The 17,605-nt window shown below is 38.3% G+C and overlaps 1 long non-coding RNA gene across 2 annotated transcripts in view; it reads left to right on the forward strand.

The window, feature by feature from the left end:
• Window positions 1-1,718: 1,718 nt before the first annotated feature.
• LOC308352240 overlaps window positions 1,719-17,605 on the forward strand; it is a 200,727-nt gene continuing 184,840 nt past the window's right edge. The window contains exon 1 of one of the 2 annotated variants that reach the window (XR_013967643.1): window positions 1,719-1,777. This is a non-coding gene — a long non-coding RNA (uncharacterized lncRNA). The remainder of the gene's footprint in view (window positions 1,778-17,605) is intronic. The other variant, XR_013967644.1, reaches the window with a different exon arrangement.

Raw genomic sequence — 17,605 nt, forward strand, 5'->3', positions numbered from 1 at the left:
TTACCATCTTCTGCAAGGCATGTGTACTTACTAAGTATGGAAAATAGATATTTTTTTCTTCTTTTCACATGTTTTACTTCCTGATAATGGCCAGATTTGATGTTACTATTTAACTCTTCCATAGTCAGATGAAACTCACCATGGGTCCTGCACTCTTCTACTCAAGGGGTGAGCATGTGAGACATGCTGAGCTAGGTTGATTTTTCCTCCTCAGGATCAAATCTTCCGAAGATGTAAAACAAGTCTGAAGATAATTGGCATTCATTCATCCCATCCTAATGAGATCCTAATGGCATCCTAATGAGATCCCTTCATCTATTAAACAATTCCTGATTACTTGCCTTCTAGACTCCTGAAACTACCTTCACTCCTGTTGATTTCAAATCTGATTCTATAAGCTTCCAGTCAATTCTATTAGCCTCTGATATACTTCACTCAATTTCACTCTTGATTTGGTGTTTAGTTTGAGACTGTGTATTAGTTGTCGTATCTTTGATATGGTGGGAAATTGCTTCATTATTCAACCCCGCACATTCACAACTCACTAAGTTCCCTCTAAATTCTTGCAAACTGATTAGTTCTTTCCTCAGTTCAGCTCTTTCAGGCAGTACCTTAACAATGTAGTTAGTAGCAGTCAGCTCGTCTTTCAACACTCTTTCTCAAAACCTCTTTGCCAAATGCGATCATTTCATTAGCTACAGTTTCTGCTTTGCAAGTTATCACAGGCAACACTTACGCTAAATGTTTTGCCTCTATATAATGACACCAGAAGTTTTTTCCAGCTTCCACTAACAGTCCTTTGAAGCCCAAAGCCAATATTGCATATTTCAAGTGATTGCTCTGTTACGGCAGTAGCCCACATTTCTGCACAAATTTGTGTTCTAGTCGGCTATTGCTGAGTAACAAACAAGCACAAATCTCAGTGTCATATGAGAAGATTATCCTTTCTCCATTGAATTCCATTTACATATTTGTGAAAAATATATTGATATTTATGGATAAGTCTATACCTGGACTCCACTCTTTTACATTGATTTATGTGTCTGTCCTTTCACCAATATCATACTCTCTTCATTGAAGTAGCTTTATGGTAAGTTTTGGAATGAGGTCATTTAAGTCCCCCAAATTTGTATTTTTCAAAATTGTTTCACCTCTTGCAGTTCCTTTGATTTTTTCGTAGAGAGTTGGGAGTTAGCTCCTCAATTTCTACAAAAATTCCTGCTATGATATTAAGATTGCCCTGAATGTATAGAACAGCTGAGGGGGAGTTGACATCATAACAACATTGAGACTTGCAACTCATGAAGGAGACATATCTTAAATTTTTTGAGATCTTTGACTTCTTTCATCAGTGTTTTGGAGTTTTCAGAACCCAGATCATAAATACGTTTTGTTAAAGTTTTGGTACTAAAATACACCAAAATACTTTGTGTTTTTTGGTGCTATTATAATGCTACTGCTTGAAATTTTTCAATTTCCATTGGTAACATAAATAATACATACAGAAATACAGTTCATTTTGGAACCTGAACTTATATTGGCCTTCTACCCATTGTTGAACTTCCTTTTTAGTTCTAATACAATTCTTACAGATTGGAATTTTCTAAATATGCAATCATGTCATCTGTGAAGAGAAACATTTTTATTTCTTTCATTCCAATGAGTATTTCATTATGTCTTTTTTCTGTCTTGTCTTGCTGCAATGAATGGAACTTCCAGTGTGATGTCATGTAAGAGTGGTGAGAGTGGCCTCCTAGCCGTGTTCCTGATCTTAGAGGTAAAACATTCCTTTCACCATTAACTGTGCTGTTAGCAAGCCATTTTGTAGTTGCTGTTCCTCAGGTTGAGGCAGTGCTCTTCCATTATTAACATCTGAGAATTTTTGTTATGAGTAGATGCTGGATTTTGTTTAATGTTTTTTTACATCTTTAGGGATAAGCATATGTTTTCTTCTTCTTTTGTCTACTAATGTGGTGAATTATTCTGAAGTTAGCTTTGGAATGTTTAACCACCCTTGCATGCCAAGATAAACCTTACTTAGTCATGATGTCTTACCATTTTTACATATTGATGGATTGCAATTGCTACTATCTTATCAAAGATTTTTATATCTCTGCTCATGAGGGATAGTTGGTCTGTAGTTTTATTTAATGTCTTTGTTTTTAATGTAAGGTAATGCTGGTCTCGTAAAATGATCTAGGTAGCATTCTCTCCTTTTTTATTTTCTGGAAAAAATTGTATAGAATCAGTATTATTCTTCTGAGATGTTTCAGAAAACTTGTCAGTGTAGCCACCTGAGCCTGGACGTTTTTAACCACAAATTCAATTTTTCAAAAAAGAATATAAGATTATTTTAGAAGTCTATTTCTTCTTCAGTGAGATTTGCTAGTGTTTCTTTCAAAGAACATGTCTGTTTAATCTTTATGATCATAGATATCTTTAGGTTCTGCAATGTGTCTCCTCCTTCATTACTAAAATTGGTAATTTAGGTCTTCTCTTCTTATCATGGCCTGTATAGCTGGTCAGGTATTAATTTTTTGATATTTTCAGAAGGACTAGCTCTGTATTTTATTGATTCTTTCTCTTTTGCATTTTTATTTTCCATTTTCCTTTTTATTTTTCCATTTTATTGTTTTCCTGCTGTTGTTCTACTAAATCCTGGGAATTCTGGATCAGTCTCCAAGAGTCAACACTCTAGGTCGTTATGTTTTAAATTTTAAAAAAGTTATGACTTATCATAAATATATTTTACATTGTACCTCATTATGTGCATGAAAGCCCACATACATATACTTAAACTTTCACAAAATAACACTTGCCTGTATTAAATGTGATATGTTTTGTTTTTCCCCCCAATTCAATTCCATTCTGCTCCAGCTGGATGTATTCTCATTGTTAAAAAGCTGTTCACAACCTGCTAAACTGTATTTATTGCCTACTAATGTTAGTGATGTGCAGTTAAACATTGCTGCAGACACTTCTGATAACAGGTCATTTTTTTATACGATTTTGTGAAACTCTCTGTTATTCCTTGATCTATGTCAGTGATAAAAAATGAAAAAACAAGAAAAGGCACATTATCTAGTCCTATGGCATATCCCTAAAGTCTCCTGCCAGGAACAGACTTTGAATGTGGTGGTTTGTTCATTCATTCAACAAATATGGAATCCAGGTTTCAATTTAAGCACTGTGGAGGCGGCAGTGACTAAAACACATAAGTCCTTTACCTATGAAATTGCCATTTCAGTGAGTGAAAATAGTGAATAAAGAAAATACACTAATAAGTTTGTCAAGTGATGATAAGCATGATCATAAACATAAAAATAAGACACAGAAGAAAGACATGGGGAAGCCATGTGATTGGGATGGCCAGTGATTATTTTTTCCTAAAGGAAACATTTGAGCAAATAACTGAAGAAATAAGAAGTAGCTGTGGACAGAGCATTCCAAACAGTGGAAAGAGCAATTGCAAATGCCCTGCGGCAGGATCACACCTGGAACTGAAAAAGAACACATGAAAGGACAGCAATGGTGGAAACAGTAGTGGAGGTAGCAATGTCTAGGCTGGGTCTTGCTTTACAGGCCATGACAATGACTGGATTTTACTCTGAGAAAGGGGAAGTTATTTGAAGTACTTTTGCAGCTAAGTTATAAGATCTGACTTACATTGTGAAAGACTCGATCAGGCTGCTGTGGGGAGAATAAAACATAGAGGAGTAAAATGAGGCAAAGAAAGGTATTGGGAAAGTCCAGACAAAAGGTGGTGATGACTGGCATTAGGGAGGTAGCAAGAAGGTAGTGAGAGAGCGTGAATTGTTTGTCTAGAAGATAAAACTGACCAAATCTGCTGATAATTGTATTGGTGTATAAAGGAAGGGAAGAACCCAACCCTCACCCTCCATCATCCCATCTAATGTATATTTATGGTACTTGCTACCATTTGTAATTATATCATGTGTTTTTTTCTTACTTCTTTAGTGTCTTCCTTAACTACTAGAGCAGACACTCCATAAGACCAGAGACTTGTCTCTCTTGTTCACAGCTGTACTCCAGCACCCAGAGGAGTGCTTGAGAAATACAAATATTCAATCAATATTTGCTTCTATGAATGAGTACAAAGAAAGGAATTTGGCCTCTATATTGAGTCCTTAATGCATTTCTACCCTTCCACTCTCTAATTCCAATTCTAGGAATCTTTTGAGGGAATATTCACACATGCTAAGACTTATCTCTATAGACAGTCATCAAAGCAACTGATGCCAGTAATGGAAAATTAAACACATGCTAACTGTTCAACAAGAGGAGAATTTGGGACCCTTCCTAAAAGGTTCAAGGAAAACTTTGCCCATTTTCGGGGCAGGATGGCCAATGGTGGAAAATAGTTCTTTGCCAGGCTTCAGCACCCAGAGCCCGGCAGACCCGTGAGCACAGGATTATGCCAGCTTTGTGTTAGTTCACTTCAAATCATGCATTCTAATTCTGACTCTTAGAATCTCGAGGGTTTAATTTAAAAAGTTTTACAACAGGCTTTGAACCAGTTCTTGGGGCCTCATTATTGTTTGCAGTCTTCACCCTGGGCCTATGTGGATGGAGTTAAGGGAAAGGAGAGACGTAACTAAGGAGAAGGAGGGGAGAGAAGGATATATGATAGAAAAACTCTAGGGAAAGTGGGAACAGAGCTTCATTAAAACCCAGGTGGGCAATTTGTGGCAGTGAGTTTAACCCTGAGAAGGACAGGTTAGCCTTAGGAAGTGCTGTGGGAATATGGGTGTGCTGGTCCCCAGGGAGGTAACATTTCAATAGATGTACAGCTCCTGGCACGTTTTTGACACCTCCCTGTGGGAACTCATGCCTCTGTGAGTAACCATGAACACACTGGAAGTTACCATTTTCCTAATTAAAAACCTACATTTATTCTGCTGAGTGCTGAGAAAAAATAAATGAGATAAAACCCCATTTTTTCTCACTAACGAAAGATTAAAAAAAAACAAACAAACAAGAAACTTGCACAATGGAGCTCTGAGTCCTAGAACCCAATCATAAGTATATTTATTCCCAAATCAAAGTTCCCGGTCTAAAAGATACTCAGCTACTTTGTCTCTTCATTTTACAAATAAGGAAAGTGATGCCAGAGAGGACCTCAAGGTTATAGAGAAGGGAAGAGAAAGCTTTATTTCCTGACCCTATTTCAGCTTTCTCTTCATACTTCTGTACTGTTTTGTGATTTTTTTCCTGGATTTACTTATTTGACAATTACTCACTGAAAACCGATGTGCATTGCACTGGTTATCCATTGAGTAAAATGGCACACAAAGGTAAAACAAAAATGAATTCTGTTTCTTAGATGTATGCTCAGGATATAAGTATTCTTATACTGACTCCTTTAGTCTTTTTCCTCTGTCTGACACCAAGACCAACCTTAGGTGGCCAAGATTTAAGTCCTTGTGAGCCAAACGAGACCTAATGCCCAGGAGAAACTGTGAGTACATTTGGGCTTGCAGAGATTCCAAGAACTGGATGAATTCTTGGAGGAAGAGGCTGTCGGGCTGTCTAGAGGATGCTACAGTTGGGAGTGATCTAGTGTAGCACTCAGGGATCTTTGTTGCAAGGCAATGGAAAGGAAACCTTGGCTAATTCCTGGAGGAAAGGGATTCAGAGGAAGTAATTTGGGCAGCTGTCATAATTAATGGTGCGTATGGAGAGCCAGGAGCTAGATGTTCAGAACTGCAGCCCAATTTCTACCTCAGGAAGTTTGGTTAGGGTGCAGCTGCTGTGACCACTAGCCACCGGATGCTACCAACGGAATTAATTCCATACTTTTATCCTCCCCTGGTGTCATCGACTTGATATTCAGTGTCCCAGTGGACGTGACTGACTGCTCTAGCTTCAGGGTTGAGAGGAAGAGAGAGATGTATTTGGCATTTTTACTAGTGTACTGTGAAGGAGGACCTTATCCTCCACTCAGACATAGACAGTTTGAGGGGGACCCCAAACAGAACCAGGATCCGAATGCTGATCAGTCAGAACAAAATGAAACCCCCAAACAACTAAAAATCGCCTGTGTCTGTTTAAAATTAAACAGCACTGAATGAGTTCAGAATAAATAGTCAATCTGTATGAATCTGGTCAGGTTTCCCCTTCTTCATCTGTAGAAGTAAGTAGTAAGTCTATTGTCAATATGGCTTCATCCTAGATACCCAAGGATACATTGAGAAGTAAGGTGTTACTATTAGGGGGAAAGTCCCCAGATATTTTATTGTCATGAAGATCATCTGAGCTAATTATATGTCTGTGAAAGAAAAAATATCTTTTACACATTAGTCTCTTGAGCAGCAAGCATGTAAGAAATTTTAAGTCCAGTCAAGATGAAAATCAGTTTGGCTGTTCTGTGGATCATGTTCTGTCTAATCTCTTTCCCTTTATGTGAAAACTACTTTATAATTTCATGTAAAACTAAATGAATTTATTTCCCCACCCCTTTGAAACACATAATTTTAAAGACAGCATTTCTCCCTCCGTTCTGGATTAGTCACATCTTCATACAAATATTCTCTAGTATTTCATTGTCTTAAAAAAAAAAACTCTTTAAAAGACACATGGAAAGAAGCTCCATATCACTAATCATCAGGGAAATGCACATCAAAAGCACAGTGAGATGTCACCTTCACTTGTCAAAATGGCTAAAATAAAAATGATAAGGAATAACAAGTGTTGGCAAGAATGTGGAGAAAACGGAACACTCATGCGCTCTTGGTGGGAACAAAACAAAAATTGTGGGTAACCATGTAGAAAACAGAATGGTGCTTTCCTAAAAATAAAAAAATGGAAATATATGATCTAGTGATTTTACTACTGGGTATTTACCCAAAGAAAACAGAATACTAATTTGAATAGATATATGCAGCCCTATGTTTATTGTAGCATTTCTTACAATAGCCAGGATATGGAAGAAATCTAAGTGTCCATTGACAGAGAAATGAATCAGGAAGATGTGATATATGTTATTATATATAGTGGAATATTACTTGGCCAAAAAAGGATGAGATCTTGCCATTTGCAACAACATGGATGGACCTCGCGGGTATTATGCTAAGTAAATAAATGAGACTGAGAAAGCCAAATACCATATGCTTTTACTCATATGTGGAATCCAGAAATCTAAACAAATAAATAAAGAAAACAAAAAGAAGCTCAGACCTACAAATACAGAGAACAAACTGATGCTTGCTGGAGGGGGGGGTTAGGAGATGGGTAAAGGGGTGATGGGTGAAATGGGTGAAGGGGAATGGGGGGTACAGGCTCCCAGGTATGAAATGCATAAGTCACTGGAATAAAAGCACAGCATAAGCAATACAGTCGGTGATACTGTGTTGTGTGGTGACAGATGGCGCCTGCACTTGTGATGAGCACCGTATGTGATATAGAGAAGCTGAATCACTATGGTGTACACCTGAAACCAATACAACATTGTGTGTGACCCATACTAAGAAATCAAACAAAACAAAAGAACTCTTTGCTCAATCTTTTATCCCTCCAGTTGTCACCTCTTTCTTTGTTTCCTTACCAAGAAAAATTTATCAAGAGCATTTTGAATATAGGGGGTCAAATTCTTCACTTCCCACTCCTTCAAGCTACCCCATTTGGGTTTCTGACTTAGCTACCACCTCCCTTGACAAGATCATCTCCACCAGGACTGATCCCAAAGTCACCTCTCCACCCTCCTTTTACACAACTTTTTCATGAGCGGTCCACACCCCGTGACTGTGGATATCTCCCTCTTCTGCTGCTTAAAAAAAATTTTTTTTTAATTTCTTGTAGGACTGTGATACTAGAAGAAGTTTGGGTTTTTCTCTTATCTTACCAGGCTAGTCCTTCCCAATCTCATCCGCTTGTTTCAAAATGTTTGCTGGTAGCATTCTCAGTGTTTTTCTTAAGGAGTTCAGTGTGGTCTAAGTCTTTGAATACCATCCATAGTCTGATGAGTTCTAAACTTATATTTCAGACCTGACCTCTTCTGTTCTATCAGACTTCCTAGTTGATATTTTTCTTAATCCCATACTCCCATTTCCCACTATAACAGTTAAAGATATGAAAAACAGTGAGGGCTCAAGCCAGGAGCCCAGGTATCATGCTTGATCTCTCTTCCCTGTCCCTGCCACATCTGATTCCTCAGCCAAGTCTTTTGGTTCAGCCCCAAAATGTAGAGGGTTGTATTTTCTGAAAATAATCAGTGTTTTGTTTCTTCCTTTCCAGTTTGTGTATTTTTCTTGTCTTCATGCATTGGTAAGGACCTCCAGGGATATGCTGATGGTAGTACCAAGAGTGAACATTCTTCTCGTGTTTTTGAATTTAATGTGAATTCTTCTGACTTTTCACTACTGTTAATGTTTTGCCAGAGGTTTCTGGTAGATATACTATTTGTTATAGGAAGTTTCTTACTACTCTACTGTGCTGCAAATGTTTAATCCTGAGCAGGTCTTCAGTTTTTCAAGTTATATTGTCTCAAGGTCATGAAGTTTTTCTCTTATAATCTTTGAAGTCAGTGAACACATTAGTTGTATAGAATTGTATCATTCTGCGTTCTTGAGATTTATCGATTCCCCCAATCTATTTCTCCTAGACTTGTCTCCTATGGCTACTCCTACTCTGTAAAAGCGGTTCGCGCCAGGCAGGTTCTTGGTTATCTTTTACCACGTGATACCATCTTCCTGGGTCTTTTAGTGGAGAGCCAGCTTCTGGGTTTCCAATAATGTGTTGGAGTTTTAGAAAAGATCTTGTCTTTCTAGTAATTTAGAGCCACGGTTTGGAGAGACTGGAGCCTGTGCTTAGTGTGCCATCTTGAGGACAGACAGGGAAAGACTGGAGCTTTTTGGTTTATGCCTTAAAGAGATTTGGGAATCATCCTCATTTAGAGGAATGCCTTTGATCCAGAATGTAATGACCTACAGCAGGACCAGGGAAAGTGACAATTCAGAAAAAAGAAGAGCCTTTCCAAAATTAAAGTTGGTTGTAGTTCAGGTGAGGAGAAACAGGTTTGGGAAGAATGAAAGACAGTATAAAAACGTCAGGACCTAAGGAATTTAATTAAGAGCTGATTATTTTGGGGTGCCTGGGTGACTGAGTTGGTTAAACATCTGACACTTGGTTTCTGTTCAAGTTGTGATCTCGGGATTGTGAGATTGAGCCTCGTGTGGGTCTCTGGGGTGGGCTCAGAGTCTGTTTGGGATTCTCTCTCCCACTGCCCCTTCCCCTTCTCTTGTGCAGGAGCGCACTCTCTTTGTAAAATAAACAAATAAAATCTTTTTTTTAAAAAAAGCTGATGATTTCCCTTAAACGTTTCCATCATTGTCCCCCACAAAATTTTTGCTGAAATCATTCTTATTGGTACTGAGTCTTGAATATATAGAAGGGGTGGAGGAGGAAACCAGTGGAAAGTTAACTTCTCATCTAATCTGATCACCAATATGACCAACATCTATGTAGCAAGGAATGAGGTAGAAAAAAATAGGAGAAATACTGAAGTCATATTGCAGCTTCCCTTCTAGAGGAATGGAAGAATGTCTTTGAATTTCATTAAATGTCATAGGCCTGTATAGGATATTAAGTGAAGGCGGGAGTTGGGAAACTCAGTCTTGTTTAACTTCATCTAGTCAACAAATACCTTTTGGTGTGCCAGGCCCTGTGATATGAGTTGGGGGTAAAGCTCTGAGAGGTGCAGACATCAGCCCCACCTTCATGAAATGTATAAGCCAGTTAGGGGAGAGAACATCAAAAGAACATTACTGCAAATGTGATGAGAAGTAGGAAAGGAATCAGGGGTATGACTGTAGGTATGAGTGCCTATAGTCAGGACACAGCTGGGTGTAGACTTTGCTCTAAGAAGTGGTTTTTAAATTAAGTACTAGAAAAGGAGACAGAACAATTGGCTAGTCTTTCTGACCAGATTCCTGTCTTTACATAGCAGGAAAAAAAAATCTTTACTTGTTTGAAGATTCTCTCTGTCCAAGGCTACCTTTAAAATTAAGAGTGTCTCATTTCAGAATCATGGAAATCTATAGGTGGAATCCATGGTCCTGATTGGCTATCTTTACCATCAGTGAAAAACTGGCTTGTGTTTTCACAGTCCGGACTGAGGTTGTGGTGGCGTCCATCCACTGGGAGGAGAGGAAGGAGATGTGACACCAGAGCAAATTGTTGGTGAGAAAAGACAGGAGTCATACCGCTCTATCAGCAAACTGGAGGAAAGAACAAATACTTCAGCTGGACTTTTAGGAGGACAGGTGTTTGGAACTCAACTCAAAGTGGAAGAAGCAAAAGGAAGCAACTTACTTGTTTAGAAAACAAAAAAGTATGGGAGTTTATGTGGACTATTGGCCCTAGACCCTGGAGCAATATCCTTAGGGACCCTGGAGAATCAAAATCTTATGACAAGTGAAAGTGGAGTGTCTCAACTGGCACTACTGTCATTCTTCATTATTGCTCAGCTGTGATCAGTCTGTGTCATTAGGAGATATCTCATACTAATTATATACTCTCTCTATATATACTAATTATATACCATATATTATAAATTATATACTATATGTATATATATGTGTATATATATACACACACTAATTATAACCAAGCCTTCATTGAAAATCTACAGGACTCCACGTCATGGAGGTGGAAAAGAAGTCTCTGTTATACTGCCTGATAAGAGAGACCACTGCTTAAACAAGCAACTGATAATGTGGTGTCATTAGGACACAAAAGTAACATGGGGAACAAGTAAATAATATATCAGACACAGAAATACCACCATGCATCTCAGTCTCCCTTGTCAAGGGGAAATTGTGTGCCCATGGCTCATATGGGTGATACAGGAGTTGTGGGGCTTCTGAGGTCACCAAGATATTATATACCTTGGCAGGGGGATTTGATGGTTCTCCTCTCCCCCATTTTATTCAATACCTGAAGATATGTTTCCAGAGCTATCTACATGTTCCAGTCATGCAGGGGTCTCCCTTGTCCATGTGGATTTTGATCCTTGGCTCCCCACTTAGATCTCAGGGTACAGTTAGTCTGAACCGGGGATGTCCAGGACCATCTCATGCATATAGACTGGGGAGAGGTTGCACATGGCGTCAGTGGTGGGGGAACAGATATCCCATCCAATCACTGCTGGTTGTGGTCCAGCATGTGAAAGGGAACCCAAATGCCTTCGGACATTATGATCCTCTCATCAGGGAACACAGGCACTGACCATTCATGGCACCTGATGGGATATCCTGAATGCATCCAATGTGAAGAAAACAAGAGGAAAGAAGAGATGATGTGATGTCCAATATTCTTTGTAGAGTACATCTCCCCGCCTAGTCCGGGAGACCTAAAACATCTTGAACAATTCCAGATTAATCAGAGATGCATTTGATTTTATCTCCCTGCCCAAGTTTATTTGCAACCTAACTGGTCTCCTTCCAAGTTCCTTAGAGTTTGATACTCTAATCTCCACTTGACCCTGAAAAGTACACCAAAGAAAAGGAATCAGAGTATAAGGAATCAGAAACAGAAAATAGATCAGCAGCACGGAATCTTCTCTGATGCACTTCAGATACTGGAGGCTCCAATTCAAACACACACATTTATGTCCTTGATCAGTACAAGCACCCAATAGCTACATCCTCTCAGTGTTACCATAAGCTCTAGGCACACAATCCCAGTTCCAACACACAGGGAAGGAAGTTCAATAACACCTCCCTCCTCCATGCCTGGGACATTCACATTTCAGAAACAGCCAGAGAAGCTCACCTGGTCATCTTGTGACTATAGCTGAGGTCTAGTGTGAAGAAGAGGAGTCATCTGTGTGGAAGTGGTGATGGATGGTCTAGAGATGCTATACATAGGGAAGAAGGTGTGATTATCTTTTGGAATATCCTTCCTGCTTCCTTTTGGGAAAGTGGTGCTTGGGTAGACAACGTTCCTGAACATTTGAGTGACACTCAGGTGGTTCTTGTTGGGTTTGGGTCTGTAAGTGAGACTGAAATGATTTAGGCTGAGACCTTCCCAGTGTCCTCAAGTGTTCTCTGTATGTCACCATCATGCTCTGCAAGATGCTATTTCCCTGGGTTGAGCAGGGAGGTCTGTGACGGTCTCTGTAAAACTTCTGTCATTTCACTGAGAAACATGACCCACAATGATAGGAAATGGTGACTGGCTGAGGAAAACAAAATGAGTGAAAGCAGAGGTCAGCAACTGCTCTTGGCAAGCCCCATTAGAGAGTCTCCTTGGAGATTTGAGTTTTCATCTTTATTCTTTGATCCTGGGTTAGGAACTTGGAAGACCACTACTGACCGTGTGGGTTCAGAGTGGACATTCTGTATTGGGCAAGTTGCTTCTGGTGAGAGGCAAGGCAGTGCGTCCTGATGCAGGGCTCAGGCAGCTGTGAGGCCTCACAAGATACCTGGGCTTAGTGCTGCTGATTTGGGAAGAGCCATAGAGCTGAAAGCTGATTACCCAGAGCTAATGTTTCAGTGGAAGCCAGGGTGCTGAGTGATGAGTTTGGTGAATTTATCTGTTCCTTGTAGCTGTTAGTACAGTGTGCAGCATTTTGTATCAGATGGGGATGAGTTTTAATGGATTACGAAGAAATCTGTCTAGTTTAAGGTTTGGTTAGTTTTTATTTTAGTTTATGACAGCATCTGAAAGAATTTTCACTTGTCCTTTTTGCCAAAGCCTTGCTGCTGTAATGGAGGGAGACAGGGCAGAGAGAATGAACTCTGCTTGGGAAAGATGGAGTGAAAAGTGATCATTGAAGAATGCACATTCTTCAATATTAATAAAAGAGAAGAAAGACTGAAAATAAATTGAACAAAACATCAACTTAAGAACTTAGAAAGTGGTAGCAAAATAATGCCTCCCCCAAGAAGCAGAAGAAAGGAAATAATGAAACTAGAAGTAGACATTATTTAAATAGAAAGAAAGTGGAAATAACCAAACTTGAAAGTCTGAAAAGATGAGTCTTTGGTGAGACTGATCAAAGACAAAAGAGGTGAGTGAAGGACAAATAATAACACCAGGAATGAAAAGGACAAGAAAAGGAGAGGGGATGTGGAGAATAAGTAATCACACAAGGATATTCTAAACACCTTGAAGCCAACACATTGGAAAAGTTACATACATAAATTGTTGGAAAGCATAACTTTCAAAACTGAATTGAGAAGAAGTTAATAATTCTGTAACCATCAAGGAAATTTTATGAAAACTTCTTAGAAAATTCCAGACACAGTATCTGGTGAGTTCTTTCAAACATTCAAAGAACAAATAATTTTAGTCTTATGAAACTTATCTAAGGAAAGCAAAAGTAGGAATGTTCAAAAACTTATTTTATGATGTGGATGTTAATTTGATAAGAAAATGTGTGAAGGACACTAAAAAAGGAGAATTCTAGCCCAATTGAAGGTGTGAATAGAGATGTGAGAATCCTACGAACACTACTAAACTTATAAATAATAACTTTAACCTATCATAATGGATGTGACTAGTTAGGTTGATACCAGGATACCATATTGTTTAAACATTAGAAATTCAATTTATGAACCCACATAGGTTAACAGATGAAAAAAGAAAAGGTAGCAGCAGTTGAACAAAATTTTTTTATTAAACTCCAAGTTCATTCAGTAAAAATGTCTTAGAAAATAAGGAAGGAAAACAAAGTTTCCTAAGCTGATCATGCATATGTACAAAACCTATTGTTAGACATCGATTATGTGATGAAATATTGAAACATTTCCCTTTGAGATCAGAGTAAGAGAAGGATGTGCACTGATACCATTTTTATTCAGCATTAAAGGTGCTAGCCAGTACAGACCACTAAGGTGAAAATATATAAACAAATAATAAAGAAAGAGACAAGTAAGTGTTATAAGGACTGGAAATACATTTTTAAAATGTTTAGTACTAACAGGTGATATGAGCATGAATGTGGAAAATTCTCAGTTTGAAAGCTATAGCGGTATTGCCAGAGTTAACACAAATACTAATATTTTGTGATATTGCTGGAGTTAATATCTAAACGTTAACTGTATTCCTATATAGAGTCAATATTCCAGTTGTGAAATGAATATTTTATTCATTTGGAATAATGGAAAAATCCACTTACATTGAAAATGATGAATGTTTCAAGGGACACGGGTGGCTCGGTTGTTAAGCATCTGCCTTCTGCTCAGGTCATGATCCCAGTCTTGGGATTGAGCCCCACATGGGGCTCCCTGCTCAGCAGGGAGCCTGCTTCTCCCTCTCCCACTCCTCCTCTTTGTGTTTCCTCTTTCACTATCTCTCTCTCCATCAAAGAAATGAATAAAATCATTAAAGAAATTGTGAAGGATCCAAGAATGAAGTAACATATCTAGAAAATGTTCTACAATTTTATGGGAAAAATTAGAAAAGTATACAGATAATCACTGGGGGTACCTAAGGAGATGCTGAGATAAAGCATGATCATAGACTGAAAAACTTATTTCTTAAAAGATGTCAATTCCCCACAAATTGATCTATATATTTTTTTAAAAAATTGCTTAGAATCAAATCACAGCAGGGTAGTAGTAGTTGTTTGTAGTAGTAATTGTTTGCTTCTTTGTTTTGGTAGAACACAGTGAGCTGATTTTAAAATTGGAAGGGAAGCAACAAAGAACCATGAAAAGTGTTCTAGAAGTAAAATAAGGGTGAATAAATATAAAAATATTAATAATATTATAGGATTAACACAGAGATAGAAAAATAAATCAATAGGTTAAAAATAGAGAGCCTCCAAAAGACCCACATTATACAGACACTTGGCCCAGCAGATGAGAAGAAAAGAATAGACTTCAATGAACCATGCTATGAAAACTGGGAATCCATATTCTTAGACAGTGAAGTTGTGTTTCTATTTCTTGTGATTGAAAAAACATTTGAACTTGAAAATTGCCGAACTCCTGGAAATTAATATAGAAAAGTGCATAAAGGGCAGGAAAACTGTACAGGAAAGCAAAGGAGGGTCACAGATGTCAGGTTAGTGTTCCACCCGGAGGCAAAGGAGGTGTTTTGTTCTTAGAAGGACACAGGAGGGGCTTCAATTCCTGGTGCTACCTACTCTCTTTCTTAGCCTGGTGCTAAGCCTGAAGGTTCACTTTATAATCATTACATATGTAATTGTACATATCTCTTCTGCCCTTTTTTTTTGGTGAACATGACATATTCCAAAATAGCAAGGATGTTGTGGGGTTGCATCTTCTGATCTAAAAGACCCAACTTCAGTTATTAGAGCACATTATAACTATGTAGATTATAACATGACAGTGTTCCTAAAATTACTTTCTTTTTTCAGTTTTTTTTTCTTTTTTCAGTATTAAAGTCTATATTATAACAAATGGATTATGGCAAGTAAAGTTCAAAGTTCTGCCTGCTTCTGAGTTGTAACGTGTTGCTTCTTCTGTCAAATTGTCTGGGTTTAGCAGGGATTCAGACAACGTCCATGTTTCCTTTTAATTCGATCTTTAAAAGCCTTAAGACAGTGTCCCACTCCAACCCCAGACTCATCTCTGGAAGGGTCCAGGAGGATGGAATCTTTTTGACAGAAAAATCATAATATCCTAGTCACGTTAAATTAAATCACGTATTACTTGCAACTCGGAAGTGCCTGCACCAAGGAATCTTGCTTCAAGTATTTTCAGAGAAAAATAGGGTAGAATCTCCCCAAACGTTGTTTTTTTTTTCTTTTTTTTCCCTGCTGAATATAGGATTTAGATGTAATTAAAGGGATACATTGGCTCTAATTCTTTAAGGGCAACCACCTATCCACACTCATAAACCACTTTCCTGCCATTACAGGAGTAGCTAGAGCTCCCAAAGGGACAGCAACCCTAATCAAGGTATCCACTGCATAATTCTGCTTAGAGTCTTTAAAACCCTCATGTACACACACACACACACACACACACACACACACGGTTGTCATCCATATATGAGACTAAAATGTTACTCCATCTGGTTATTTGGCCAGTTGTTTTCAGATTGATTTGCTCTGTATTACTTTGGATCCAGTATACCATTTCCCAGGGCTTGACCCCGGCCAAGTTACTGGAAGTGGTTCAGGAGTTCTCTGTGCACTAAGCATTTTATCCTGGAGCCTTTCAAGATCTTCAGGCCTGACATAGTTGCTGCCTTTAAGAGCCCTCATTTAGCCCTACAGCAGGGTCAGAATCCTTGACAGTTTGTTTGAGAACAGAGATTCAAAAGAAATAAAGATTCAGGAGGCCCGAGACTCTGGTTTTCAGGGTAGAGTCAGAATTCCCTGATTGCGGCCCCATTTGGTGATGTGATTTTGACGCAGGTATGGGTGAAATCTCTGGTAAATTGAGTTTTATTTCCTAGTGTGCCTTTAAAAAAGTTTTTTTTTTTTTTGGCAGAGCTCTTGTTAGTCTTAACTATCTTGTGACTGACTATTGTATCATTATTCATTTTTTGATAAGTAGTTTGTACCACTTGATATTCTTTTGTACGTATTTTTTTTTTTAATTAAGTGGCCAAGTTTCCTTCTCTGTGTGGTATGAGCCAAGTGGAAAGGCAAACTATACTGGGATCCAGAGAGTATCTTATTGTTTCTTTTCCCCAGTGGGTGGTGGCTGTTTCATATATGTGCTAAATGATTAGGCTAAAGAAGCCTGCCCTATGTCGAATGGGTTAACTCCATCAGTTGAAGAGAATACTCATCTCTAAACCTCTTTCTTAGAAAGGGAGGATTAAGTGAGACAAAGGTAATGTTTACTTTGGAAGGATATTTCTCTGTGGTCTAGATACCTCTATGGCCAAAATGGTATCTTTTGGGAAGGTTCTTGGGCTTGTTCTAATGATCATCTATTTTATGAAAGTCATAGATTTGGTAAGAGGTACTAATTAAAATTTCATATGTGTAATTGATAATGGCAGTGACTCTGTTGTATGCCAGGAGTCTAAATCCATTCTAACAATATTCCGAGCAAAACAGTAGAATGAATTTGTTTCTGTTTGACTAGGATTGGGAGATTTTTAACTATTGATTTGGGAGATTTTTCATGGCTAGGACAAGCAAAACACGACTTCCTTTGTGTATCTCTATTCAAAGATCAAAAGCCATGGGGTCTTTTGGTGAGACATTTGCCTCGGTAATAAAGATAAACTCTCAAAGGCCTTAAAGAAAGATTTGAATAGTAGGTTTAAATTACGCCTTCAGGAAATTGGTGTGTTTGTCCTCTTCTAAAAGTTTTATTTCTTGGCTATAAAAAATTCATAGAATATTTTTTAAAAGGTGAAGAGCATATTGACTGTCCGTCGCTTTATGGGAAGAGGAGCCTGGATAGTTCTTTCAAACCAGAACTAGGGCAGGGACAGAGTTTGCCACTATGGGAACAGTACAAGGATAGTCGTTGTAATGCTTCGCATAGCCACAAGGAGGAGACAAAGAGCAGCATAGGTGACCACAGACTACACTGCCTAAGGTCCATTCAAGATGAAAATTACTTTAATTCCCTTTAGCGGGGCTTGTTATTTCATTTTAACAATATTTGCCAGAAGTAAGAGTCTTTATGGTGCATTCAGTGTGACCAAC

The sequence above is a fragment of the Martes martes genome (assembly GCF_963455335.1).
Source record: "Martes martes genome assembly, chromosome: 11".
NCBI classification, from domain to species: Eukaryota; Metazoa; Chordata; class Mammalia; order Carnivora; family Mustelidae; genus Martes; species Martes martes.